The following is a 27,919-nucleotide window of genomic DNA, read 5'->3' as shown; positions in this document are numbered from 1 at the left end:
CTGTGCTGAATGCTTCTTCCTTGTAGATGTGCTCCAGCAGTCAAACTGAGAATGTCAAACCTCCCACTTGTGCCAGAGGAAAAGAAAGAGTGATATTTGTGCCCATAACAGAAGTGGAGCAATAGTCTCAAAAACATGTGGCATTTTTTAGTGTCTCTTTAGTCGCATGTACCTTTGATGCAGCCCCCAATGTATTATTTTCCTTGCCCCTTCCCCAGGCTTCACTCTCTCCCCCTTGTCCACCCTGGGGAGAGCGTCCTAATTTCCTCCATCACCATCCAAATCATTGGGAAATCTAACTTCTAAAAGGGCAGAACAATGGGGCTACTGTGATACAGTCCTTGTGGAACAATGCATGAAAAGACTCAATTCATGCTCTGTTTGACTACTTTTGGGTGGAGGAGTTTTTTTGAAACACCCACGGTTAAAAAAGAAGAAGTAGAAATGGTGAACGCCCACAACCAGGAATGAATTAGAATGGGAATAGAAGACCTGCCTTGTGGGAGACAGTCAAAGTCCACATTCAAGCTTCCAATATCTGCCAGCCAGGTCCCTCTGGAGGTTTATGGGGAGAGGATAACGGTGATGGCCATCCCTGTGGTTGCCTCCAGCACCTGGTACTCAGAGGTGCTCTACCTGGGAACAAGGAAGTCTCATGGCTAATACCATTTGATAGAATTGTCCTTCAATGCTCACCGTAGCTCACCGGGAAGGACAATAGCTCAGTAGCAGAGGACAAGGCCTTGCGTGCCAAAGGTCCTAGTTTCAATTCCTGAGATCTCTAGATAGAACTGTGGGAAGGATTCCAGAAGAGAGAGGCAGTTGGTGTCAGAGACTAGTTGGAAACAGAGGAATGTTGGGAGGAACATCAGGAACAAGGGAGGAATAAAGATCTAGATTGGGATCTGCTATCCTTGTGGATTCTGCTGCCTGAGGTTGGTCACCTCACCTTGCTTCATAGGTGGGCTCTGATGAGTTGGAAAGGAAATGGATGATTGTTTTGTTTCTTCTGGGAACCAGTTAGGTCTGCACTTTCTGCTGCTGCTTCCAGGAAAATGGAGGTGAAAGGGAGACAGCAGTGTCACTCCACAGAGTCAAGTTCAAAAGCTTCAGATTCAAACTTCCAGATGGACTGTACTTCAGTAGCAGAGATCCATCTCCCACTGTTGAAAACCACAGAACACCAATCAATTTTTCGACAGGAACTTTGTTTTGTTTTCTTCGAGAAAAAGATGGGCAATGTATGCATTATTTGCTTATAAAACGATTTAACGTAAGTTTGAACAATTTGATCTTTGTGTTGGTGCCCGTTAGCTGGTGGGCCAAAGAAATCCTAGAAGATTCTCCTTAATGATCAAATAGGATTCAGAAAGTTTCCAAAATATTTTAGTGAAAGTAAAATTTGATTAATTCTAAGCACACACATTCTCTCTCTCTCTCTCTCTCTCTCTCTCTCTCACACACACACACACACACAAATATACAAAAATGTATCTCGGTGAAAAGTTATGTAAGTTTCTATTTTAAACTCATCTGGTCCTAATTTTCTAAATTTACTGCCTCAGAGCTAATGCCAAAGTGCTACATTTGATTTATGGAAACACTTGAGCACATTTTTCCATAGTGATATTGTAGAAATGCATTTACAGCTCTTTTTGTTATTGTTAGGAAATATTACAGACTAAAACAAAAATATTTTAAAGAATACTTTATTATAAAATACCATAAGACATACGGTTAATGAGGAATCTAGTAAACAATGCAATGTATTTTAAGAGCATTCCACACAGTTTACTAACTTTTTCTGTTGCATTGAACAAGTTGATCCATCTGGTAAATGGATATTGAGAAATGTCTGCTTGGTGCCAAACCACTTTTTCAAGCACAGGCCACATTTTTGCAGGCAAATATTTAAGGGGCAGCCTTGCTATTATGTATCACTGATTGTAACACAGAGAAACACACACACTGAAAATCCAACATCACAAAGGGGAAGAAGCACAGAAACAATTCCATTAAAAGTCGCTAAAATCAGAATCCCAAAGAGGTAGAGGGGTGTGTGTGTGTGTGTGTGTGTGTGTGTGTTTTAAATGGATCTGGAAACAAAACATCTGCTGGAGCCAGACTCTAGCTTTCCATCCCAGAAAGGATTTAAGCATTTTGTAAAATGACAGCATGAAAAAGTGGAGGAGTTCAGACTTTGGAGAAAAGGCACAAAAGAAACCCCAAAGAGTTTCTGAAACCCAAAATAGAATCAGAAACTGGGGGGAGGGGGAGAGTTTTCTGAGAAACATTTGTATGTGTGATGACTGTGGATTAATTGGAATATGCCTTTCTGAGAAGATTGTGGTTTGTTTCCATCTGTTTTTTTTTTTTAAGGCCTCAGGTCAAAGTTGCAGCTTCAGTATCACTGAAACATTTCCAACCATCTAGATTCACTGGAGATGGTGCATAAAAAGGCCCCCCCTTCCTGCATTGGCAACTGCAGAAACGTAGCTTACTCTTAAAGATGTCACCATCTGTCTCTCACTCATTCACATCTCGTTTTCTTAAAGTCACAGACAAATGGTATTTTTTTTAATTCCATGCTTTCCCCAAGCTGGGGGCCCTCCAAGTATTGTTGGAATCCAACTCCCATCTGCCCCTGCTACCATGGCCACTGGCTGGGGGTGATAGGAGCTAATTGTCCTTGGAGCTCTGTCTGCTTTCTGCATATTTCCTTTAGGATAAAATCACTGAAAACCACAAGGTATAGATCTATACCACAGGTTCACTTTGGCCACAGGGAGCCCTGGGAAATGTAGTTCTTCAAGAGGGGCTAGGGAACTCTTCTTGGAGGGTGGTCCGTTAGAGCGAACAGGGCACTGCCCCACCAACCTTGGTCTGCCCTCAGCCAGCCCCACCTGCCCACTATCTTACAACCAGACAAGGGGCAACACCGTCTGCTAGCGTCCTCTTCCTTAGTCTTGATGTTGCCCTTGTAGAACTTGGCAGGCAGGAGGATGGTGACAAAACCAGAATTAGTTGGCTCTGCCTGTTATTGGCTCTGGTTCCATCTACTGTTTCAGCTCCCTGCATTCCACCCTACCAGTCTCATTGGACTCCAGCCGCCACTGGGCCAGTTCAAGACATTTTGTTGCCTGAGGCAAAGGACAAGGTGGCACTTCTTCACATTCCATGCACAAATGCTGACCAGACTAGCAACTGAGTCTTATTTCAACACTGACAATGGAGTTGTGTCCTCCACTGCACCTGAGGGCAGCAGGCTAGCTTAGGGAGTGCAGAGACAGGCTGGTCATATAGCACACATAGCCTTGTCCACTCCACATCCTCAGTATCTGCTGCTTGAAGTGGTCATCCCTCTGGAAGGCCCGGCTCTGGTTTGAATAGAGAATCCTCAGGTCCAACTACATGTTACATTAATCACACTTTTAAAAGAGTGGTAACTAACACTATCACTATTATTTTGAAGAAAAAGCAGCCACAAGGCCCTGACCTAGTGCTGTTCTCCTGATCCAGATTAGGTTATTACGCCTAATGTAAGCCTTACACTGTAAGGAGATTGACTGAGAAAATATCCACTGCAAATATTCACTGTACAGTAATCCCTCATCTTAAGCACATTTGACTTGCATGATTCCAACCACATGCAGTTTAAGGTGAGCTGGCTAAAATTGCTCAAGTCAAATTCCAAGCAAGGTGGGGAGGAGAGCTGAAAAGTTCTTTTTGTGCAGAGTCCTCTTGGGGTTACTCAGTGTGAAAAGAACTTTCAAGATCTCCCACTTGCTTGTTGGGCAAGCACCAGCTCTGGAAGGCTCTGGGATACTCTTGTGAGATCTCATAATGGAACAATCCAAGTTCCTGTGAGATCCTGTGCAATCACCCCTAGCCTTCCAGAGCCGATGGGCAAACCTGGCCCTCCAGATGTTATGGGACTACAACTCCCATCATCCCTAGCTAACAGGCCCAGTGGTCAAGGATGATGGGAATTGTAGTCTCAAAACATCTGGAGGGCCGAGTTTGCCTATACCCGTTTTAAGCTTTTGGCACTAACCTGCTACCTGTGGGACAGCTCCAAGGGTCTGATTATACACAATTTTCATGTATATGCATAATAACCCTTGGAGCTACCACCCCCGGTAAAATGAGAGATTACTATACCTGAAAATATCACTTGCAACCTGTACCCCAAATTTCTTCAACCAAGAATACATGCAAGCTGCTGAAGATTTAGTAAATAAGCAGAGAGAAAAGGAAAGATGTCACAAAGGTTGAAAAAGTGCAGTTAACTCTGATATGAGTATTTGAATGCTACTTGTGCCTTTGGGTCAGAATCACAGATATGTTATAAACCTTTATTTTTGTTAGAATCATAGAATTGTAGAGTTGCAGGAATATTTTGCCCAATGTGGGGCTTGAACCCACAACCCTGAGATTAAGAGTCTCATGTACTACCAACTGAGTGATCTATCCCTGTTTCTTTGAGTCTGCCCTGGAAGGCAGATAAAGGTGTGCCATATGTGAAGGTTCAAGAGTTGCAAATTTAACTTAATATGGTATGACAATAGCACAGTTGTGTGCTAGCAGATAGAGACCACTCAGGGATGTCACCTCCTATTATTTCCATGTGATAGGTGGCCACCGGTATCGGTCCATTTTCACAGCAACAGCAATGTCATTTAGGACATCTTTCGGATTCCAAAACTCCCTGAGGGGATGGTACATCTGGGGCCAGTCCTACCATGAGGCAGGGTGAAGCAGCTGTCTCAGGCAGCAGATACTCAGGCGCAAGGAGCTGACCGAGCTGTGTGTGCCATGCACCTGGCCTGTGCCTCCTAAGCTAGGTGGAGGATATCATCTCATTGTCAGTGTCAAAGCAAAATTCAACTGTAGCCTGGCAGGCTTTTGTACATGAGAAGGGGGGGGGGGAGAGGCACCATCTTTTCTTCACTTCAGGCAGCAAAATGTTTTGGACCAGCCCTGAGTAAATCTTTGCTTTACTGTAGTGCTGCTTCCATTTGGTAGAGAAGAGATACTTATAAACACTTTTGTTTTGTGTTTGTCTGTGTTTAATGACCTTGGAGTTACAATGGTGTCTGACTTTTTTCTCCTCTGGTGACCATGCTTTTCTGTGTGTATGGCTGCTTCAGGGTCTGACAGAAAGGTCAAGCTTGTCTTTTTCTCTCTGCTTCCCATTCATATGGTTAGTGATGATCACTCATCCTCCAAAGGATCCCTGTTGCTGCTTCATTGGCTGACCTCATTTAGCTTTCTTGTTTGACAATGCCACCATTGCAGGCTTTTCATTCGCATTCTCTAATGGCAGAGCCCCTTGGGAACTGCCCCAATGGAAGGCAATCATGGAATCTAGTGGTACTATTTATCAAAGCAGCTTTGCCGAAGTGTTTCAGTAAATCAGAAGTTTTCAACTTTTTTGAGTCCATGGCTCCCTTGACCAACTACAGTGGTACCTCGGGTTAAGTACTTAATTCGTTCCGGAGGTCCGTTCTTAACCTGAAACTGTTCTTAACCTGAAGCACCACTTTAGCTATTGGGGCCTCCTGCTGCTGCCGCGCCACCAAAGCATGATTTTTGTTCTCATCCTGAAGCAAAGTTCTTAACCTGAAGCACTATTTCTGGGTTAGCGGAGTCTGTAACCTGAAGCGTATGTAACCTGAGGTACCACTGTACATTCTTTCTGCGGCACCCCTGTGGGGCTCAGGAGCCCAGTTATGTCTCCCCTTGCCTGCAGAGCTGGCAGCCTCTCACCCTTTTTCGAACACCCTGGTCTCTAAGCTGCCCACCCCCTGCTCCAAAGAGAGGTGCCTCCTCACATTGCCCCACAGGGACCTGGCAAGCACCCCTTATCCAGCCCCAGGGGCAGGATTTGCCTGGGGGGCTTGTAGTCAGGGCTGTTGCAACAAACAGCTGTGCAAGCCTTTGGGAGGCAGAGATGCAAGAGGGCATCAGAGGAGGGAGGGAAGGAAAGAGGGACAGAGGCCAGGGTGTCCCCCCTGACCATCATTCAAGGCACCCCAGGGTGCCATGGCACACTGGTTGAAAACAACTGCAGTAAATATTAAGGGGATCAAAATGGCTGAACCTTGCAGCTCTTTTTATGGCCCAAGAACACGACTCACGGCATCGAGGCAATTATTTTCGTAGCAACTTTTGAACTTCAAAAAAATTCTTATTCTGCAATTTTTTGCATGAATTGTGGGGGGGGGGGGAGAGAGGGAGGGAGAGAGAGACAATGTCATTATTACAATGAAATTCTCTTACTCCCATTTAAGTAAAAAAAAAGTTGATCATTATGAGATGAAAGTTATAAAAGGAGTAATAGTAGTGTTAGCTGCAGGTTGTTTAATTACATATTATTTTTATATCCCACCTTTTCTCTACTGTGTTACTGTAATGGAGAAAAAAATACTATTATGGATCACCTTTCACCCCCCCCCCAAATATATGGCAACTTTTGTTTGTTAAATAGGTTATCTTATACAGAAGTCTCAGAAATGGCCCCAACATTAAGGTAGGGAGATAAAATTGTCATGATAACTATCCAGACTGCCTTTCTATGATTTTTTTTTAATCATTTTTTTCAAAATTACATTAATAGGTAATGTGCATAATGATAAAGTGCATACTTATGTTCAACAAAACATAATTGTGGAGTTATTAATATTTACATGACAGCATTTATTACCACACCAAATTCATCCATGATAAATCAACATCAATTAGAAAATATAAAGAACAATACTATGAATACATAGTAAGCCATTACAGCATATAAAACAAAATTTGTTGCTGACCGGCATCTTGTACTTCCAAATTCCACAAATCCTTATGTAAAAGCATACATAGTAAAAGCACAGATGTTACTCTCTATGTGGCAGCACCTACCTTATGGTATAGTCCCCTCCTGGAAATCCAGTAGGCGCTGACAGAACTGATATGTCTTCAATTTTTAAAAACTTACCTGCTTACTCAGGCCTTCCTTTCTTTTTTTAATGATCTTTATTGGTTTTACAGATTTTACAAATCTCACCATCATAATACATAATACATCATAATACATAATACATAATACATACCTTATTCCTTTTAACCTTAATACTTTAACTCTAAACAAGTTTGTACTTCCCTTCCTCCTTCTTCTGGTTTCTCTATATTTACGCATTTGTCATGTTTACATTCTATGTGTACTTAATACTATGGAATAATACTATTCAAAATTTCATTAAATATACATCCTTCAATTGTTGTAATATATTTGTTCAATGTTCTTAAATCCAAAATGAATGATTATGAGATCTATTTAAGTCCAGTGAGTGTCTTTATTTGTGTATAGTTCTTTTCTATGTATGTTGTAAATTTCTACTCAGGCCTTCCTTAGCCTCATTAGATGTGGTAGGTGATAACTTTTTTAAAATGGTGCTTAGTGTGTTTTAGTGGATTGTTTTAAGTTCTAAATAAACAGTGCAATCCTATCCCTGTTCACTTCAAAAGGTAGTCGCACAGAATGCAATGGAACTTGCTCCCATTGAGTGTGTATAAAATTGCAGCTTCAGTCTAAACCTTCTGACCTTCCTAGCCTGCTTATAAATATTTCCTCAATACGTTCTGTAATATTTAAGCTCCAGAAATCTTTGCACCCTAAAATCTCTGTAACCTGCTCCATCCTATTCCCATTTTCTTATCTTCCATATAGACAGTTTCCTGTCTCTCCCTTCAGCAAAAGGCAGCGACATACAGCAAAAAGTGATTCAGTGCAAATAAGCATTTCAACCCCTGAAGTATCTGCTGACCTTTTCCCAGGGCTTCTGAAATGCACATTCATTTTATGAAGCAGACACATAGTTCAAAGTTAACAATGCAGGAAACAGATCCCTTCCTCTCTCTTTTTTTTAATTTATGGCTTTTCTACCTTGCTACTTTATGCTATATTCAAAAAGCACACAAAGAGAAAAAGAGAGAGGAAGAGGTGGGAATATACAACAGGATAATAAACATTTTCCTTCACATTCACAATCATATTGTACTGTGAAAGGAAGTGACCGATGCTATGAAAGCATGACCTTTCTGGTGCTCAAACATGGTCACACCATTCTGACTCTCTGCTGAGGCTTGGCTGCTTAGTTCTGATATTCTTGTTTCAAACACCATAGAAAAGAATATTGATCTAGGATTCTGCAAAAGAATATAGGAAACCTGCTAGGGATTTTAGAATGCCCCTCCTTATATTACAGAGCAGAAAAGTGAACCTATGCAGACCCTGAGATCATCCTCTGAAGCCCTTCCTCATGTGCCTCCTCCACAAGAGGTCTGGAGGGTGGCAACAAAGAATACAGACCCTCCAAGCGTCCCTATTTTTCAGGGACATCCCTAATTTAGAGAAGCCATCCCAGTTTCTGATTTGATCCCAGAATGTCCCGCATTTCCTTGTTGTTGTAGTTTAGTCATTTAGTCGTGTCCGACTCTTCGTGGACCAGAGCACGCCAGGCACTCCTGTCTTCCACTGCCTCCCACAGTTTGGTCAAACTCATGCTGGTAGCTTCGAGAACACTGTCCAACCATCTCGTCCTCTGTCGTCCCCTTCTCCTTCTGCCCTCCATCTTTCCCAACATCAGGGTCTTTTCCAGGGAGTCCTCTTCTCATGAGGTGGCCAAAGTATTCGAGCCTCAGCTTCACAATCTGTCCTTCCAGTGAGCACTCATGGCTGATTTCCTTCAGAATGGATAGGTTTGATCTTCTTGCAGTCCATGGGACTCTCAAGAGTCACCTCTAGCACCATAATTCAAAAGCATCAATTCTTCGGCAATCAGCCTTCTTTATGGTCTAGCTCTCACTTTCATATATCACTACTAGGAAAACCATAGCTTTCACTATACGGACCTTTGTTGGCAAGGTGATGTCTCTGCTTTTTAAGATGCTGTCTTAAGATACATTTCCTTAGAATGCCCCTATTTTCATTGGAGAAATGTTGGAGGGTATGGAGTTATCCAACCCCCGAGCAGTCTGAAGGCAAACCAGTTTTTTAAATGTTTAATGTTTTATTATGTTTTTATATACTTTGGAAGCTGCCCAGAATACTGGGGCAACCTAATAAGATGTGTGGGGTATAAATGGTAAAATAATCATTATGGAATGGGACGTCTCTATTTTCATCGGTGAAATGTTGGAGGGTATGAGAGCAGGCGTTTTCTGCAGTGGCCCCCCGTTTGTGGAATGCTTTCCCCAGGGAGGTTCACCTGGCGCCTTTAGGTGCCAGACAAAAATGTTCCTCTTCAGCTAGACCTTTGGCTGATTATCATCTGATACCCTTTTAAATGTGTTGTGGGAGGGGGGATTATTGGTTTGTTGTTCTTAATGGTACTATGCATTTTGTGGGTTTTATATAGTAATTTTATGTTGTGAACCACCCTAAGATCTGTGGATGAAGGGTGGTATACAAATTTAATAAATAATAGTAATAGTAATAATTAAGTTCTTTTATCTCTTTGTAATGTTGATGATGCTTGTGGTGAAGTCTGAACTACAGTCACCACCCACTCTATAGGGTTTATTTGTGGGAGAAACCACAGGGGCTCAGAAGAATTGCATAGGAGGGGGTGAGCAACCATCCCCCCCCCCAGGGTCACATGCAGTGATGGAAGGGCAGGCAGGAGTCACATGTCAGTGGGTGTGGCTAGAGCCAGCAGTGGGTGGGACATACATGCATACATACACCCTCAATTCATTCCCCATCACAGTCTCCCATGCCATAGGAGATGCTTCCATTGCAGCCTTCCCAAGGCCATCATAGCAGTTGGAGCAAATATTTTCAGGGGATTAAAAGGCTCCCTCTTGAATATATTTGCTGTCACATAGGCCTGGAACGCTCTCCCATAATGGTGGATTCAAGTAAGGCCGAAATCACATGGTTTTAATTCAAGAGTTCAGTCTCTCTCTATATTTATTTTTCTCCCCGTCTTTCTCTCCATTTTATTCACAGGAAAGTCCTCCATATCCATCATTGTTTTCCCCTCATCGCTTGACAATAAAACCTACAGACGTGAGAAATAAGAGAAGTTGCTTTCCCCCACCTATTTATAGTAACACCCTCCACCCATTCGAGAATGGAAATACGGTAGTGGTGATTTATTTTATGGGTTCCCCACCCACAGACGTTGGGATTATTGCACCACACAGCTTCCTGGAATGATAGAGTTGAAAATAAATCAACAGAAAGGCAGGGAAAACATGTGATATTGCAGTTATAAATTTAGTTCCTACAACCTTATTTTACGTACAGTGATTGTGCTAAATGACTACACCCAGAAAAAGCTGGTCCTAAAACAGATGGGCGGGGTGTAGAAATAACAACAATAACAATTATTATTATTATTATTATTATTATTATTATTATCAGCAACCCTATGCATTTCTAACATGGGGAAATGGCTTCTGGGGCAGAGGCCATGTGTTTCATGAACACTTGAATCAGGCACCACTTTTAAAATGAGATATCCCCGGGAGAACCATTGGAAATCTGCAACACATTCACATTCATTCATTAATAAATACTACAGCAGGTGTGGGCAACCTTGGGACTTCCAGACACGGCTGAACTACAGCGTCTGTCATCCCTAGCCATTGGTCATCCAGAATGTGGCAGCTAGACTGGTGACTGGGTGACTGGTGACTGGGAGTGGCCGCCGGGACCACATAACACTGGTCCTGAGAGATCTGCATTGGGTCCCAGTACGCTTCCGAGCACAATTCAAATGTTGGTGCTGACCTTTAAAGCCCTAAACGGCCTCAGTCCTGTATACCTGAAGGAGTGTCTCCACCCCCATCTTTCAGCCCGGACACAGAGATCCAGCGCTGAGGGCCTTCTGGCGGTTCCCTCATTGCGAGAAGTGAGGTTACAGGGAACAAGGCAGAGGGCCTTCTCCGTAGTGGCACCTGCCCTGTGGAACGCCCTCCCTTCAGCTGTGAAGGAAATAAGCAGCTATCCTATCTTTAAAAGACATCTGAAGGCAGCCCTGTCTAGGGAAGTTTTTAATATTTAATGCTGTATTGTTTTTAACACTCGATTGGGAGCCGCCCAGAGTGGCTGGGGAGACTCAGTCAGATGGGTGGGGTATAAATAATAAATTATTATTATTATTATTTCACACATCTGTACTCCAGGGATGGGCCACTTCCTCCAGCACAGAGCTGAAATCACATTTTGCAAAATGGTGGAATGTGAAATATACTGGCTCAGCATTGTGAATTCAGCTGCTACATGTAGTTGGAAATTAGGAATTCATACACTTTAGGTTTATTAGCATCTCTTGCATATCTAAATTTTGACAGGTGGTAATAAACAAAAATTCACAGAAGCTGCCAACAGCCAAATATGAAATGCTATTTCATGTCAGCACTGGCGGAGGAACGGAGGGGTGGGGGGAGCGCACCACCCCCGGCACCATCGGGGAGGGGGATACCATCGTGGCCGCCCCTGGACACACGCCACGCACCCCCCCACCGTGTGCCACACCCCTGCGGGTGGCATGCCACACCTCCGGGGTGCACACCACGCCCCCGCGGGCGGCGTGCCATGCCCCTGGGATGCACGCCAGCCACGCCCCCGCCTGCTCTCCGCCCCCCCCGGTGCAGGAGCATGCAGCTTCACCACTGCATGTCAGCTGTAGCCGGATTACTCTTAGAATTTGGGCAAAGAGAGGAAGGGAGGGAAGGAAGGGAGGAAGGGAAAGAGAGAGAGGGAGTTAAAGGAGTTTAATTGGCCTGGAAGCCAGAGATTTGTGGAAGTCCACACCATTGCTTCCGGGATCTGGCTCAGGCTCAGTGTTTTTTCTGCCTGCTGCAGAAGATCCCTTTGTTCTGCTTATATGCTCCTAAAACAGATATTTAAAAGATATGACATCTCCATTGCACTCCCAACCTAAGGAAGTGAAAAACTGTAGCAATGCCCCTAGACATTTGATTTCTTGGGGAAGTGGAGAAAGCTGAGAAATATGATACCGGAAACACATGGAAACCACCTTTTAGGGGCTCCCGTAGCGTCTGGAGAAAGGAGACACATAGACTGGGTGAAATAATCACTAAAATTATTATTTGTATTGTTTTTAACGGTGCTTTATCATTGATCACACCCTGATATTTTATCAGATGGCAGCATATACTATTAAATAAGTAATAGGTAAAGGTAAAAGATCTCTGGACGGTTATGTCCAGTCAAAGGTGACTATGGCTTGCAGAGCTCATCTCGCCCTTCAGGCTGAGGAAGCCAGCGTTTGTCCGCAGATAGCTTTCCGGGTCATGTGGCCAGCATGACTAAATCGCTTCTGGTGCAACGGAACACCGTGATGGAAGCGAGAGTGCACGGAAACGCCGTTTACCTTCCTGCCACAGTGGTATCTATTTATCTACTTGCACTGGTGTGCTTTCGAACTGCTAGGTTGGCAGAAGCTGGAACAGAGCAACGGGAGCTCACCCCATCATGCAGATTCGAACCGCCAACCTTCCAATCAGCAAGCCCAAGAGGCTCAGTGGTTTAGACCACAGCGCCACCCACTCCCTTAAATAAGTGATGGAGTGCTTTGATCTCACTGTTGCCAAGCTGTAAGTGGAATGACATGTTTGGATTGAGCAGCATTCAAATCAGTTGCTAATCAACACCATTCATTCCTAAAGACATTACCAAACTGAACTGAGAGCCATCCAGCCACGCCAGGGCAGAAATGGGTGCTACATTATCCCAGTAACACACAACTTGTCCCAAAGAAGGATTTGAAGGAAGTGAGAAACATTACAAAAGGAAGAGGTTGAGAGGGAGGAAGGCTGGCCGAAAGCAGGTGGGAGGCTGTCCATTCGTATTACTTGCTTTCCTCTTTCTTTTTTAATGCTAGTAGGCAGATGGAACAAAAGAACTTCCCTGTGCCAGGAGACAGCCCAACATTGTGGTGGTCTCTTTGGAGCTGTTTAGGCAGTGTGCATGAAACAGCTCAAAGTAGATGCTCCCTTGGGTCACAAAACAGCAAGCTGTCATTAGCAGCTTTTATGAGAAACCATAATTATTATCCGACACTAAGTATGAGAGCATATTTTGTCTGCGCTAGGGATTTAGATCTATTTTAACTTGGTCCCAATTAGAAAACATCATGATAATCTGTAGCCTCAGGCTTTTCCTACCCACCCATGAATGGATGCTTAACTTAGCCACTCAAAACAAACTTGAAGGGCTGAACAGAATCTGCACATTCCCATACAGAGGCTCAGTGCACAATTGTGCCCTTTGTATCCAGCCAACATCAGGGGAAGAAGGTATACACTTGTGTAGGCTGGTGCTGCTAACTATTCCAATATCTACAGTATGCCCAACTTCTGCACTGTTGCCCAATCTAGAATGTAAGGACATAAGGGAAGCCTACGTGGCCCATTGGGCAGACCCTCTCACTGGAGTATGGGCTACTGAGGCCAGTCTATCCCATTCCGGGGGTGGTCATGGCTGGCAAAACAGCCTAAGCTGGGCATAAACACTTCTAGCCACAGAAGCCACTTGGGACTCCAGGGTAGCACAACTTCTCCCAGAGCAGGTAATCCACCTACTTTCCAGATACAACACCACACACCTACAGTGCCTCCTCCATCTTTTTGGTCTCAGTTTGTTGACTGCTTCCATCCAGTCCAACATCTTCATGGCCTCTCAGATTGAATGGAGAGATAGAGCTGTGCATCATCAATATACTGATGGCATTGTGCTCTACACCCCCAGATGACAGCTCCCAGTAGTTTCGTATAGAAGTTGAATAGCTTGGGAGACAGAACAGACCCCTTCAGGACTTCACAGCCCCAAAGCCATGGGGCTTAGCAACCATTCCCTAGGGCGACTTTGTGGTAGCCATCCCACAGGTAGAAGTGGAACCACTGCAATACAGTTCCTCTAACTCTCAGTTGTTCCAGAAAGATGCCATGGTCAATGGTATCAAAAGCTGCTGAGACATTCCAGAGAACCAACAGCATGACATTCCTCCTGTTTCTCTCCCAATAAAGGTGACCAATCAGGGTGACCAAGGCTGTTTTAGGGTTAAAACTGTTCCAGGGCCTGAAACCAGAAACAGGATCTAGATAATCTGCTTCATCCAGGCACATCTGCAGTGGACTAGCCACTACTGTCTGAAAACCAAATATCACCTAAAGCCAAATCACGATTCCATGACTCTCTTAATCATATAGTTACATATATAGAGAAAGGCATGCCTTGCTTCTGAGTGCCAGAATGGGATGCAAGCAGGAGGTTTCCATGTTCTGATTACTGATTGATTTGAAGTTGAGATATTTTGAAGAGAGAGTGTTTGTGTGGTCCTGGTATTCGAATGGATGTTTTTAATGCAAAAAAGGTAGCCTTCTTTCCCCTACTTCATCCAAAAAAGACCTTGCACCATTCTGATTCATTAAGCAGGCGGGGTCATCCTATTCATGCTGATGCTATACAATGCAGACATCCTATTTTTAAAAACACATGAATAAGCAGCAAAGAAGCATATTTTCTCCTTTGAACTTTATTCTGTCTGTTTCTTGCATCAGAATGCTGTCAATTCCCAAAACCTATTAGGTGGCCTGATCTCAGCTGAGAAGTATCAGAGAGTGGAAAATCCATAAAACACACATACAAGAGAATGTTTCAGAGCACCAGAGCTTACATTCTTTTGAAGTACTACTGACAAGAAGAGAAAAGAGGGAGGGAGAAAAGAAAAATGAAGAGGCCTGTTGCTAACACTTATATTTTATTTCAACTTATAAACTTGTTCCAACCCTTTACAAAATAAAAACAATGCTCATGATATGAAACAGAGCAAACCAGCCCCATTCTTTCTGCACTGATAGCTGGGGAATAGTTAGGTGTTGGCTTATGGGTCCTGAGCCCTTGGTCTTCTGAAGCAGACCTGCTCTTTCCTCCATTTAATTCTTCTGGACTTTGCTTATTGGACAGATGGGCACGGTGAGACCTCAGCATCCGCCGGCAAAATTTCCCAGAGTCATCAATACATAGATAATAGCATACAGAAATTTCACACCAATGTGTGCAAACTGTGCCCTGTGACCTTTAAGAACCTAGCAATGCACCTGGTCAGTAGAAATCCCATTGAAATGAACAGGGTGAGGGTCACCAACCTTTTAAAGTTTGTGGGACCATTTGGATTTTTGAGCAGCTGCTTTGGGTGCCGTACCTCTGGCCCAGATGCTACGTACAGTAGTATTCCTCTACCCCACAGCCAGGGCTTCCTGATGGAGCCTGTTTCTCCCTTGCTCCCTCTGCAGCTGTACAAATTGCAAGAGGAAACAAACACCCAGCAAAGACTGCCTGGTGAGTTTGCATCCCCGTTAGATCAAGCACCTGGTCCCCAGCCATTGTTTGTTCAAACAGTTCATTAAAAGGCTTCAGCAGTTCTTTTCTTCTACAGAGCATTTGTTTGGGGAGAAACAGGTTGCAAAAATGATAATTGCCATTGTGTTTTATTGCCTATTGGGTTTGTTTCCTGGCATTTAGGCCAAAGTGCAGAAGAAAGAGTTTGGGGGAGCTGCTAGCAACTACTCAGGGACCAGGCAAGCAAGGTGTGGTCCTGCTAAATGTTTGTATGATTTTATCAAGACTCACACAATTACATACAGAGCCAGGTAAACAAAGAAGTGCTGAACAAAGGAGCACAAAAACAAAATTGTTTGGCTGACCCTCACTTGTTTTCTTTAAATGCATTATTTTAAAGAACAGCTGAGATCACTACTGACTGGAGGCAGGCAAATGTTGTCCCCATCTTCAAAAAAGGGGAGGGGGAGGAAGACTCAGGTAACTACCAACTGATGAACTTGACATCAATACCAGGGAAGGTCCTGGTATTCAACAGAAAAGGATGCTGTGATTACTAAGACCCAGCACAGGTTTCTCAAAAATAAGTCATGCCAGACCAATCTGATTTTTTTTTTTAATGGAAATGCAAACTTGGTGGATCAGGGAAATGCTGTGGACATAGTGTATCTTGATTTTAGTAAGGCTATAAAGGGTATAAAGTAAGTGGAATAAATAATAAAATTACCACCACCACCATCAGCATTAAATAGGATGTCCCTATTTTCATTGGAGAAATGCTGGAGGGTATGCGATCTGTGCAAAAGAGGTTCATATTGCAAACAATGAAACCAAAAGCTGGTGAAACTTTGCCTAAAGTTGGATTCAAATGGAATGCTTATTATTGAAGAGATTGTACAGTAATGGAGGGCAGTTGCTCTGAAAACCCTCTAGCCCTCTGCTGCTACTGAAACTAAGCCTAAATATATACTGAACTGAGGACACCTTATTCCCACCTCTTCCCTGTGCTAAGCCAAATCCCAGGAAACCATAGTTTGGCTTACTAAGTCATGCAAACCAGATCAGTGAATATATCTGGGAACCAGGGGAGGGAGGAAAAATATCTTCCAACAGTATTGTTACAGATCTAAAGTAACAGAGTTTAGGGGTGCAAGGGCACCCATAACTGCTGGACTTAGTGAATATTAGAATTAGTAAAGGGGTAGAATTTAGCTGGTATTTGGAGTATTGAAGGGAAGATGCCAGGCCAGGGCCTCACCTGGGATAGGTAAAGGTAAAGATAAAGGACCCCTGGATGGTTAAGTCCAGTCAAAGGCGACTATGGGGTGCGGCGCTCATCTCGCTTTCAGGATGAGGGAGACGGCATTTGTTCACAGACAGCCTGTGGCGTAGCGTGGGGGGTGCAGGGGGGGCCGGCCGCACCGGGCGCAACTGTTGGGGGTTAGGGTTAGGGGGCGCAAATCCACGGGTTAGGGGGCGCAAATCCACAGGTTAGGGGGCGCAAATTACTTGCCTTGCCCCAGGTGCTGACAACCCACGCTACGCCACTGCAGACAGCTTTCCAGTTCATGCGGCCAGCATGACTAAACCACTTCTGGTGCAATAGCACAGCACTTACCTTCCTGCTGCAGCAGTACTAAAAATGACAAAAGGTGCTGGAAGCAAGTCATTAGCATAGTGGTTCTCAGAGGGTGTGGCAGGAGAGGATGGCAAGTGTGCCAGGAAGATTCAAGGACAATCAATATTATATTTTGGGAATGACTCGTGTTCCTATGTAGCTGCATTGTTTGATGCTTTCTAGATGTCCCATGATTTTATTACAAAGCAGCTGTATTATATGTCATAAATCAAGCACTGCTAGGAGCTGTTTCTTTTTGTTTTCCAACATATTTCTTATCAATTAAAAATTAGGTGTGAGCAAATTTTTACTCTGAAAAGTGTGCCCCAGAGAAAGTTTTTTGAGAACCACTGCTTTAACACATCAGTAAAAACCATCATCAGGGCAAGAGATTCTCTGCCAGTGAGGGGGCGGATACAAGAGGCATGATGTCACACAGGAAAAATTGGCCCTTTTGAAAAAACAGTGGTCTGGATAAGGGGTGCCAGCAGACAGAGGGGGAAAAGTTGTTTTCTGCAAAGGTTCTTGGGAAGGAGAAAGGTGGAGCCAAGGCTCCATGCAGGGACTGAGGGTCAGAGGTCAGCCTGAAGTCAGCCTGGGACAGAGGTACAGAGATGTGTTGGAATCTGATGCTGCACAGCTGTGGAGAACAAGCCCCTCTTGAGATGTGAATGTAAATGCTGTAAACTCTGCACTCCCTCCACTGAAAACTTCAAGTGTAAATATGTGTTAATAAACGGTATTTCTTAAAGACCCTGCAGTCTTCGCTACACCTTGATTCCCAATGGAAACAAGACCCTGAGTAAGTATCTGGAACCCCCTGGAAGTTTGCTACCACTCGGCAGAGATCGGGGGTGGCCTGCAACCTTCGTAACTGTATTTTTTAAAAAAAATATCAAAGTTTCTCGGATTCTGGAAAGAAGACGCCAAGGGTTGTTAAACCCTCTCATATGTTTAGAGGTCATTTGCTGCATTACATCTCCTGTTTATTTTCTGTACATATTTGACAGTACTCCTCTTTGACAGTACAACACTCTGTGGTGTCGCTGAGCTAAAAACACCCACCCACCCAACATCCTTAATCAAACACAGGACACTTTATGCATTCATAAGCAAAATGCTGGTGCTATTTTCCTCATTTCAAACGAGAAGGTTAACTCTCAGTCTAGACAAACCTCCTGGTAGACCTTCTCTTGTGAATCTCAAAGGCCTGCAGGACACATCATCTCTGAACATGTTTCTTATTTTCCAGACAAGCCCAGGGGATCTGCATCTTTCAATAAAATTCCTGGCTCCATTAAATTGCCTCTTACTGCAATTTTTTTTTTTTTTTGCTTTACATCAATAAAAGATATTTTCTTTTAAAAAAACACAAAAACCAATAACATCAGAATAGTAGGTTTTCATCATGTAAATGACATGACTTAAGGCAAGCCGTGTTTGAGCTATATTTTATATTACATTTTTCAGCTTTTCAGATCAGGCTTTCAGGCTCTAAAAGTGTGCACAGAGGCCTCTCTTTTTTTCTTTGGAAAGAGACGACAAAATCTCTTGGATAGTATCCAATACTATGGTCCCTTATCATGTAAGGTGATCCAGAAACCAGATCATTTCACTCACAAGGTAAGAGTTGGATTCTGCTGCTTTCTTCTAGACGCACTGCTTCTCCAGCAAGTGGTTCCAAATTGACTAGTTGAACCAAATATTGTATGAGGAATCTACAACTTTCTCATTTCCTAGAACTGCAGTGGAACCCTATCATGAGTCCATGTCCAGAAAACAATTTCTGATCCCTTTCAGCTCTACAATTCTGATTCTATGAATGTTATGAAGTATAACAAAGCCTTCTCTCTCCATTCCTGTTCCAGCATAATGAAGAGGTTGCCAATGGCCAAATCCAAGTGTTCAAGATTACAAATTAGTCAGATTAGTTAAATTATTTTTTGATTATTCAAATTATACTGAATGCAATTTATTTTGCTTTTGCTTTTATTTTTTTCAGGCAGACTCCCGTTTGGTTTTTAAAACTCTCCCTCTCATAACCATTGATTTTATCTTTATTGTGCTGTGTAATTTTTTATTATAAAATAATAACAGCAGCAGCAGCATAAATGTTTCTCAAATTGAAAAAAGGCCACAGATTATATAATTCACACCTCAGCTTTTTTATATAGGCAGTCTCTTAAAATGTTTGTTCCAAATCATGATAGCTCAGTCAGTACAGCATGAGACTCTTAATCTCAGGGACATGGATCTGAGGCCTACGTTAGGCAAGCGATTCCTGCATTTCAGGGGGTTGGACTAGATGACCCTCAGAGTCCCTTCCAACTCTACAGTTCTATGATTCTATGAATCTTGTAGGTCAGACATGCATCTGAATTGCTTCCATAAAAAGACAGATATATGGTTAGCATTTGCTAACTTTGTCCACATCACCAATCTTAGGGATGCATCAATGCAACATATCTATCTATCTATCTATCTATCTATCTATCTATCTATGCCACTGCATTTTACTTCTGTCTCTTTCCTCCCAAACATCTTTGAAAGGGACCAGTTGTACCTGACTCTCATCTGAAGGTTGGCTGAGCAAAAAAGTTTAGCTGAGACATTCCCCAGTGATGTCCTAATTGCTAAAATGATCTCATTTGGGCAAATGTTATGCAATACTGATGATATATAATTATGAGGCTTAGAAATGCTCATGTACGCCAGTCGTATTCACACAAAATCCCACAGCTAAGTCAAAGGGGTTTGCGCTGGAGCCAGGAATGCAGCTCTGTCAATGTTTTTTGGTCAGTAACTATTTCCAAGCATTGAAACAGCAGCAATGCTTAAATAAGAACAAGGAGGCCTCAGGATAATTACTGGTAGAAACCCTTCTATGGAGAAGGCCCAGGCAATTATAATAGCATTATTCTTTGGCCCACTTTCAAGCAACCTAACCAGTTAGCTATTGGGCTGGATTTTGAGAAAACGGAGATGAAAAAGGTGATCAGTCTTTAAAACAGACAATACTGTTTCTTTTGGGGTGTATGGGGTGTTAGGGGAGGGGTAGTACCTCGGGTGGGGGACACACATTGTGCTTCTTTTGGGGTAGTTTGTTCACCTTTGGTCCCCACCTTGAACCCAGCTCTTACTTGTGGCTCCTAGAAGCTGTCAGCATGTGACAGTGGTCATAACTCAGGAATGAATTTGACTGGCTGGCTAAACCAGGTGAGGGTAGCCGATGGGTCTCAAACACTCATTGATGTTGGGACTTCCCCTGCATGTGAAGACAGGCTCCGGCAGATTGAGCAGACAAGACCAATAGTGGGTCCAACCATGAACGCCTCCCTTGTTCTCTTTTAATGGCAACGGAGCCCAAATAATCATGAATGTACAATACGAATCATGTGTTCCTACAGTGGCCAAACTATGAGTAAGAAATGGCTCAGTATTGGCAGCCTTTGCCTGCTTCATTGCTGTTTCACTACTTTATTCAGAACCATAAGCAGAATCCCTGATTAGGTTAACTGGCATTTCAACTTGTTTTGAATGTAATTTGGGGACAGAATATTTCCTTGATGGGATTAATTAAAATTAAACAAAATATAGTTTATCCAGCTCTCTGAAAGCGAGGTGTCCTACTTACAATTGGTCAATATGCAGTAAGCAGTGCAGTTTTGTATCTTCTTGACAATTATCAGTCATGATAGTAAATCCAGTTTAGACTTCTTGGCAGATTTTTCTGCTCTTTCCTATGGTGACATTTAGTTTCCTATCCAGGATTTCCTTGTTCTAAATGTTCCTTTGGCCTCTGAAACAAAAGGTTCAGAGGAATACAGTTGTTAACTCAGAGAAAGAAAAGCTTCTTCTTGCCACATGGCCAATTAAGCATTCAAAACTTAGATTAAATTCTCTGAGCATTCTTGCAGAGATGCAGGGAGGATCTTAAAAGAAGGGCTTCTCCCTTCAGCTAGTGTGGCTGCCAATTCAAGGGAATGTTACCCCTACATATTGTGACAATGTGTGACTTATAATGAGCATAGAAACAAAACATTGTTGCACTCATTTTTTGTTTGCCATCCGTCAATACAGGAGTGAGAGTGTTAAAAAGAAGACAGCACTCTGATCTATAAGCTCAAAGACTGAAATGGCAAACAACTTTGCTATTTCTTGAAATCTTATAAAAATTATGGACAACCTCTGGCTTATGGCCCTGCTTGACCTGGCAGGGTCCTAATTTTGTCTGTGAGGATATGTCCGGTCTTCTGTAGGTGTAAAGCTGGAAAATGTTGCTGTTTCTTTCATTTCAAAACTAGCCCAAATCCTATCCACGTGCTGTGTATCAGAGGTGCTGAGTTCTGCCTGAAATTGAGGGGACTCGTCATGCAATTCGGGAGGAGGCCATGAGGCCTGCAGTGACAGTGGGGTGGCCTGGTGAGACCTGGCCCCTCAATATTGGGGAAGCTCAGCCCCGTCCCCACAAACTTGGGGGTGCTGAGGTGTCCTCAGCCTCATGGAGTTGGTGCCTATGCTGTGTATTATTGTCAGTTAGCCTAATTAAACTTTCTTTAAGATGGCAGGATTTGAGTAATGCTTGCAATATATGAAGAACTATGGTAAAATAGATTATTTGTTTTAAAAAATAGAGAACATAAGGGAGGCAGTTGAAAAAAAGATTGATAATGGTAACCATGGAAGAGCGGAGGAGAGTCAAGGGGTTCAGGGAATCCTGAATGATGATGTTGATGTACAATGTTTGAATTCAAACTGGTTATGTAAAACTCAATAAAAAAAAATTTAAAAACTTTCTTTAAGAAGAAGAAAGTAAAACCACATAAATTGGTTTGTGGAGACCTGAAATCATTCAGTAGCTTTTGAAAGAGAGGCTTAAACTTTCCCAGTACCTAATATTTCTGGATATAGAATGCTCAGACAGCTGTCTCATTTCTGCATGGGATCATGCTAGCTCTTCTTGCTGGTGAGTCCAATATGATTTCCCACGGGTGGGTTCCTTGGCTCAGATATCACAGAAGCAGAATTCTTTATGTCTTTTCATCTTCTTGTAGCCTGAGACCTTGGGATGGCTGATGGACATCTTTTGCTCTGCCTTTGTTGCTCTGTTGCTCTTGCCACAGCCAACGGCCAACTTCACTGCTGAATTTCTCTGCCAGTTGCAAGTCATCTCAGTCACCAACTTGTGTTGAATCTATAGAGGGGGCTTCCTTATTCCCACCTTCAAATGATATCCTAGCTCAAACCTTACTAACATCTTAAAGTCTGCCAAATTATGGGCCAAATAGCCATTTAATTATCAGTGGGGAAGCTGAGCAGCACATCAAGCAGTTTATAATGACCACAGAATAATCATGTTTATAGAGATGGAAGGAAACTTCAGAGTCATCTAGTCTAACCCTGAGATGATGCAGGAAACTCACTACTACAGCTCCCTGATAGGATGGAGAATTGAGCCCAAACTAAGAAAAAAAATTCAAAGTTGATAATGTCAAGTTCTGTATTTACCGTATTTTTTGCACCATAACACTCACTTTTTTCCTCCTAGAAAGTAAGGGGAAATGTCTGTGCGTGTTATGGAGCGAATGCCTACGGATGACGGGGGGATCTGCTGCAGTCGTGAGCAGAGGATCCATGGTTACAGCCTGCACCAAAAAAATCACGCACCCACTGTTGCCTGGGGCCACAATGGTGCAAAAACATGGTTACAAAGCATGGATCCACATGGATCCTCAGGATTTTTGCATTGGGCTACCCCAAACTCACCGTCAGATCACATGTCTGTGGCCACAGCATGAACCACAAAAATCATACATCCACTGTTTCGTTTAGAATATTTTTTTTCTTGTTTTCCTCCTCTCAAAACTATGTGCGTGTTATGGTCGGGTGCGTGTTATAGAGCGAAAAATACGGTAGGTAGGAAGAATCAGGCCATAAAATAAACATAAACCAGCAGATTAAAAAGTCAATGCAATTCTAATTTGCATCAACAGTAGTACAGTGCCCAGACTGCAAGAAGTAATATAGTTACCTAAGTTTATTTATTATGTGTGGAACTGGAGAAAAGCTCACCAGTGGTCACTACTGCTCATTATTACTTTGTCCAGTAATTTCCATTTTTTTCTCAATGGGAATGACTAATAGAAGAACACAGTAGATGTCTATAAAACAGCTTAGCTTTTAGAAGTTAGGTCTACCTTTCCCCTCCCCCGCCCCCCAAATACTATTGTTATTCTTGGATATGATAGTTTATAAAATTATGCATGGCATGGAGAATGTGGATAGAGAAAAGTTTTCTTCCCTCTTTCGTAACACAAGACCTCGTGGACCTCCACTGAAGCTGAATGTTGGAAGATTCAGGACAGATAAAAGAGAGCACTTCTTCATGCAGTGCAGAGTTAAACTATAGAACTCATTTCCACAGGAGGCAGTGATGGCCACCAGCCTAGGTGACATTAAAAGAGGATCCAACAAATTCATGAAGGAATTTGGCTATCAGTGGCTACTAGCCATTATTGCTATGCTATGCTTTCACAGTTGGAGCCAGTAATTCTTTTGAATATCAGTTGGAAAACACAGGAAGGGAGAGTGCTCTTGCACTCGAATCCTTTTGTGGGTTTCCCACAGACATCTGATTTGCCACTGATGAGACATTGGCCTGATCCAGCAGGCTCTTCTTATGTCCTTATGTTGATAGCCTGCAGAAGTTGTTCCCCGCTACCACCATCAAAGGAAGATGTTGTTGGTTGCCTTTTGATTCAACACAAAATTTACCCACATAAAATGCTCAGTGCATTAATCTAACCAATTAATGAATTAAACATTGCAGACCTAACAATGATGAATTAAAAACGAGACATGGAGAAGATGAAAACAATTGTTCTAGGATTGCTACATCTGAAGCAAATGAAATTTGGGGTTGTTGTTTTTTTGTCAGCCTACATATAAACATGAATCATTTCCAAGTTTGTCCATTTCTTTGCATCTATCGTTGATGCCGTTAAATGCATCGGGGCATTTGTAGATTCTTTTATAGATAGTAAAACTCATACAGACACACACAAAAGTGTCTGATTTTCTTGTTCCCAGCAAATGAGGAAAACTGTTTGCTTGGCAAAGGTTTTGCCCATCTGTTTGGATGCAAAAGACTAAATCTGCGCTTCCCATGAGAGATAAATGGACTGGTATTTGGAGGAAGGAGCCAACTACCTCCTTTCTTTCTATCTGACTTCCAAAAACTGAAGGAAAAATGTAGCTGCTTGAACAAAATTTCCTATCTCCATTCCAAACTTAAATATTTACACATTTAAATGCCATTTACTACGACTACTACTACACACACACATGCATCCACAAATTTGTAGATTACTGGGAATCACTGATTTTGAAACTTGGAAATATTCCTGCTGAAGGTAAAGGAACATCTGCCTGTTTTGGCTGAAACCTAGATTCTCCCCCCACCCCCACTCAAGAAACCATTCAAATCCACATAGTGCATCTCTCTGCAAATGCAGGGATCAGTCTTTTCAAAGGCTGTTGCAGAATTACAGCTCATGGCACTGGATCTGGATTTAAGCCTGTTCGGAATGTCTAAACAAAACTCTGGTTTAAAGTAAATGCACACTTCCTATCTCCATTGAGAATGGTGGAGCTGGAGCCAGTGAGAGATAGGGCCAAATAATGCTGGTTTTGTCCCCATCCTCCTCCCTTCTGAGTTAAACAGAGGCAATGCTGAGACTAAGGAAGATGAAGCTGACAAGCCACGCCCACCCCTGGACTGGTTGTTAGTAGGAAGATGTCAGGCATGGGTGTCAGGGGCAGGCCAGCAATAACTCAAATGACATCTATGAAATTAACTCGATTCAAATGAACAAGACAGGAGGCTAGGCCTAGAAAGCACTGCAACTTGTCCCAGTAGCTCTTGCCCCTATGAGGAAGTTGTGGGGACTGAAGGTCCCCACCTTCCCACAGTTCCCTAAGTCTCTTTCTCCACTATCCGGGTCCTTCCCAAGCAATCTGAGACTCTGTTGCCTTATCTTTCTCTGTTCTGCCCTCTTCATACCTTTTCGGGTCCTGGGAGACCAGGGGGAAAGGGAGCTAGTCACAGCAGAGGGGGGAGATGCCCTGGTTTCTTTACTAGCTGGACTCATATTTCCTCTTGGACCCCCTTCTCTCCAGCCTCCACTTCTGCCTCTGATTCTGGACTGCTATCTGCCACATATTCTTCCTGCTCACTAAACCCTGTTACCTCTTCAGCTTCTGTCACCTCCTCCCAGTCTGCTCCCTCTTCTCCCTCTGACCATTCATCTTCGTTCTACCACCAATCCCCTGGCTCTGAGCCTTCTTCCCTTGGGGGGTTCCCCAGATGGTACCTCCCACCACTTCTCTGCATCCAGCCAGTCCATGACATCAGACAGGCAGGTGAGGGTTAGCTGAAGGAAGACTGAGGGTGGTGGGGCACTGCCCCATTTGCTCTAATGGATAAGCCTCCATTGTGTTTCCCCTGTAAATTAAAGGACACCTTCTGTTTGCAGATGGCTAGTCAGGATCCAAGCCACTGATGTATAGTAGGCTGAGGTACAATCTTTCCCAGTAAACTTCATTGGAGAATGCAGATTCAATCTAACCATTATACCACTCTGCCACGGCACCTATCTGACTTGGGAGGTCTTTTTCTGTCCTCTCTAAAATGTTCTGTCTCCACTGAAGGAACTGGATCAGGGGAGAAAACTCTGTGATCAATAAAAGTCTCTGCAACAGGAGGTGGTGAGCTGAGACAAAAGCTTTGTGTGCACTGTAGGCTAAGGTTAGCTGCAAGCAAGTTTGCTCAAATTCACTTGAAAGGAAGTTCAGAAAGATGAACGTGTTCGGAAGTGGCAAAGTAGTGAAAACCGCTTGCTTGATTTCCTGAGCTACGTAAGCAGGCTCATTCATGAACATGTGCCCACAATACAGTACAAGTGAATGGATTAGCAATTTTTCCATTACGTCTATTGTAACGACAAGGGGAGAATAACTGGTGTAATGAATTTATACGGGGATCACTCATTCTCCCCTCTCTGTCCATCATACATGCAAGCAAGAGGCATCATCAGAGTTCAGTAATACATTCCAGTCAGGCAAAAATACTTAAATGGAGGTTTGAACCAGGCCAGTTGAGAATATGGTGGTGGAGGGAGTGTGGCTTAGGGACTGTCCCAAGGGCCAGATAGTGAGGCTTGGGGGAGAAAATGCATTTGGCTCCTGGATATTATGCTCCACACCCCTGCACTAAGGAATTCAAACAAACAGGTTGATGGGCTATATGGAATTGACGGAAATGGCTGGCAGAACCCGAGACCAGGGAGAAGAGACGGTGGAAGAATATTGGAAAAAGTTTAAAATCTATATATGGAAATAATGTAAAATTAATGAGTGTTAGAAAAATGTTGGAAGGGAATTATACGGCTTTAGTAGAAATATTTTAAGGAATTAAGCATAAATAAGTATTACAGTATTAATGGAAAATAAGGTTAAAATATGTTAAGATAATTACATGACAGAAAATAGTGAAAGATGGAAAGGATTTGCTGAAACAATTAATAGAAATGGAATACAAAAAGGGAGGTGAAAGGAGGTCAATGAAACAAGGGAATGAAATACTGAGATGGTATGATGTGTGTTTTTTGAATTGTTTTTGCTTCTGTTTTGTTTAATGTGTTAATGTTAATGTTGTGTTCTGTATTGTTTATATATTGTATTGTATTGTTTTCTCTTTTGCTTTTCTTCTTCTTTTCTTTTTTCTTTTCTTTTCTTCCTTTTGTAAGGTTTAAAAGCAATAAATATTATTTTTTTAAAAAAAGGAATTCAAACAAACAAACCCATGGGATTTTCTTCATTTTATCTTCCTAGAAGCCATGTAGGATACGTTAGAAAGAAAGCTAGCAACCTGCCAATGTTAGATGCCTCCTAACCAAATGAGACCACCTGATTTTATGTTCACAGTGATGCTATCACTACCACCACAAATCCTGACCTCCCATGATTCAAATGAGGAGCAAGGTCCTTGATGTTGGCCGGAGTGCCAGAGGTATTCAGAAGCCTAAAGCAGGGGTCAGCAAACTTTTTCAGGAGGGGGCCAGTCCACTGTCCCTCAGACCATGTGGGGGGCTGGACCCACCCTCTCCTGAAAGGACCCCCCCCGCCACCTCATCTTCGGCAGCATCGTCGTCGTCCTCTGCCTCGGCCAGGGGTCCACAGGGCACAGAGCACATGCCGCTGGCCTGGGCGGCGGAGGCAGCCTCCCCCCTGCTGCCGCTTCCTCCCACTCGGCTCTTGGCCATACGTGGCCGCCTCAGCAGGAAGGAAGGGGTGTCGCCCATAGGCACCCATGGCTTCAGATTGGCTGCAGGAGCTTCCTGCGGCCAATCTGAAGCCGCACCAGCGCGGCCGGCCCCCCAGCCTCCTTGTCCTTTTCCCTGTGGATAGTACAAACTGTATGATGTACCATCCTTGCTCTTTACATTTTCCTGACACTGCTCAGAGGTTCCCAGGACATTTTGTTTCCTGAGACAGAATGGTGAATGCCACACACATACAAACCCCAAATCAAGTTGCATAGCACCCAAGGCTGGCCAAGTTGTTTTGGCACCCAAGCAGAAAAGCCCACATGCTTCTCTCCTCCTCACTGTCTGTTATTAATAAAATAACAGGACAGTCCAAACTGTGCAAATAAACAATATATAATCAAGACAGCACAGTTTCTGCTGTGTCTCATTTCCAAAGGTAAGACAAACCCTGGGTAAATGCCTGGTCCTCTGTAATCTCACACCACTAAGAGATTGGGGTGGTGTGTAAGAATAAAATCAATAACAACAATACTGTCACATATACTGGCATCTCCACCCAGTCCAAAGCCCCTTCAGCCTGGCACAAGGGGAGTTTGGATTGCAGCCTAAGTA

The 27,919-nt window shown here is 43.2% G+C and overlaps 2 long non-coding RNA genes across 3 annotated transcripts; one reads left to right on the top strand and one right to left on the bottom strand.

The window, feature by feature from the left end:
• Positions 1-471: 471 nt before the first annotated feature.
• LOC308482084 lies at positions 472-10,183 on the top strand. 2 transcript variants are annotated; one of them, XR_013988972.1, is made up of 3 exons: positions 472-935; positions 1,021-1,273; positions 9,998-10,183. It is a non-coding gene; the product is annotated as an uncharacterized lncRNA (long non-coding RNA). The 2 variants fall into 2 exon arrangements; XR_013988973.1 differs by having other exon boundaries at positions 475-935; positions 1,021-1,241.
• A 7,895-nt stretch (positions 10,184-18,078) lies between these two features.
• Positions 18,079-22,213, bottom strand: LOC308482178. The gene is made up of 3 exons (XR_013989119.1): positions 21,872-22,213; positions 20,614-20,778; positions 18,079-18,252 (listed from the first exon to the last, which is right to left on the bottom strand). It is a non-coding gene; the product is annotated as an uncharacterized lncRNA (long non-coding RNA).
• Between the last annotated feature and the right edge of the window lie 5,706 nt (positions 22,214-27,919).

Source organism: Podarcis pityusensis, assembly GCF_964106645.2.
Source record: "Podarcis pityusensis genome assembly, chromosome: 7".
In the NCBI taxonomy this organism is placed as follows: domain Eukaryota; kingdom Metazoa; phylum Chordata; class Lepidosauria; order Squamata; family Lacertidae; genus Podarcis; species Podarcis pityusensis.
The sequence above is the reverse complement of the archived record's forward strand: the minus strand, read 5'-3'. Positions and strand labels throughout refer to the sequence as shown.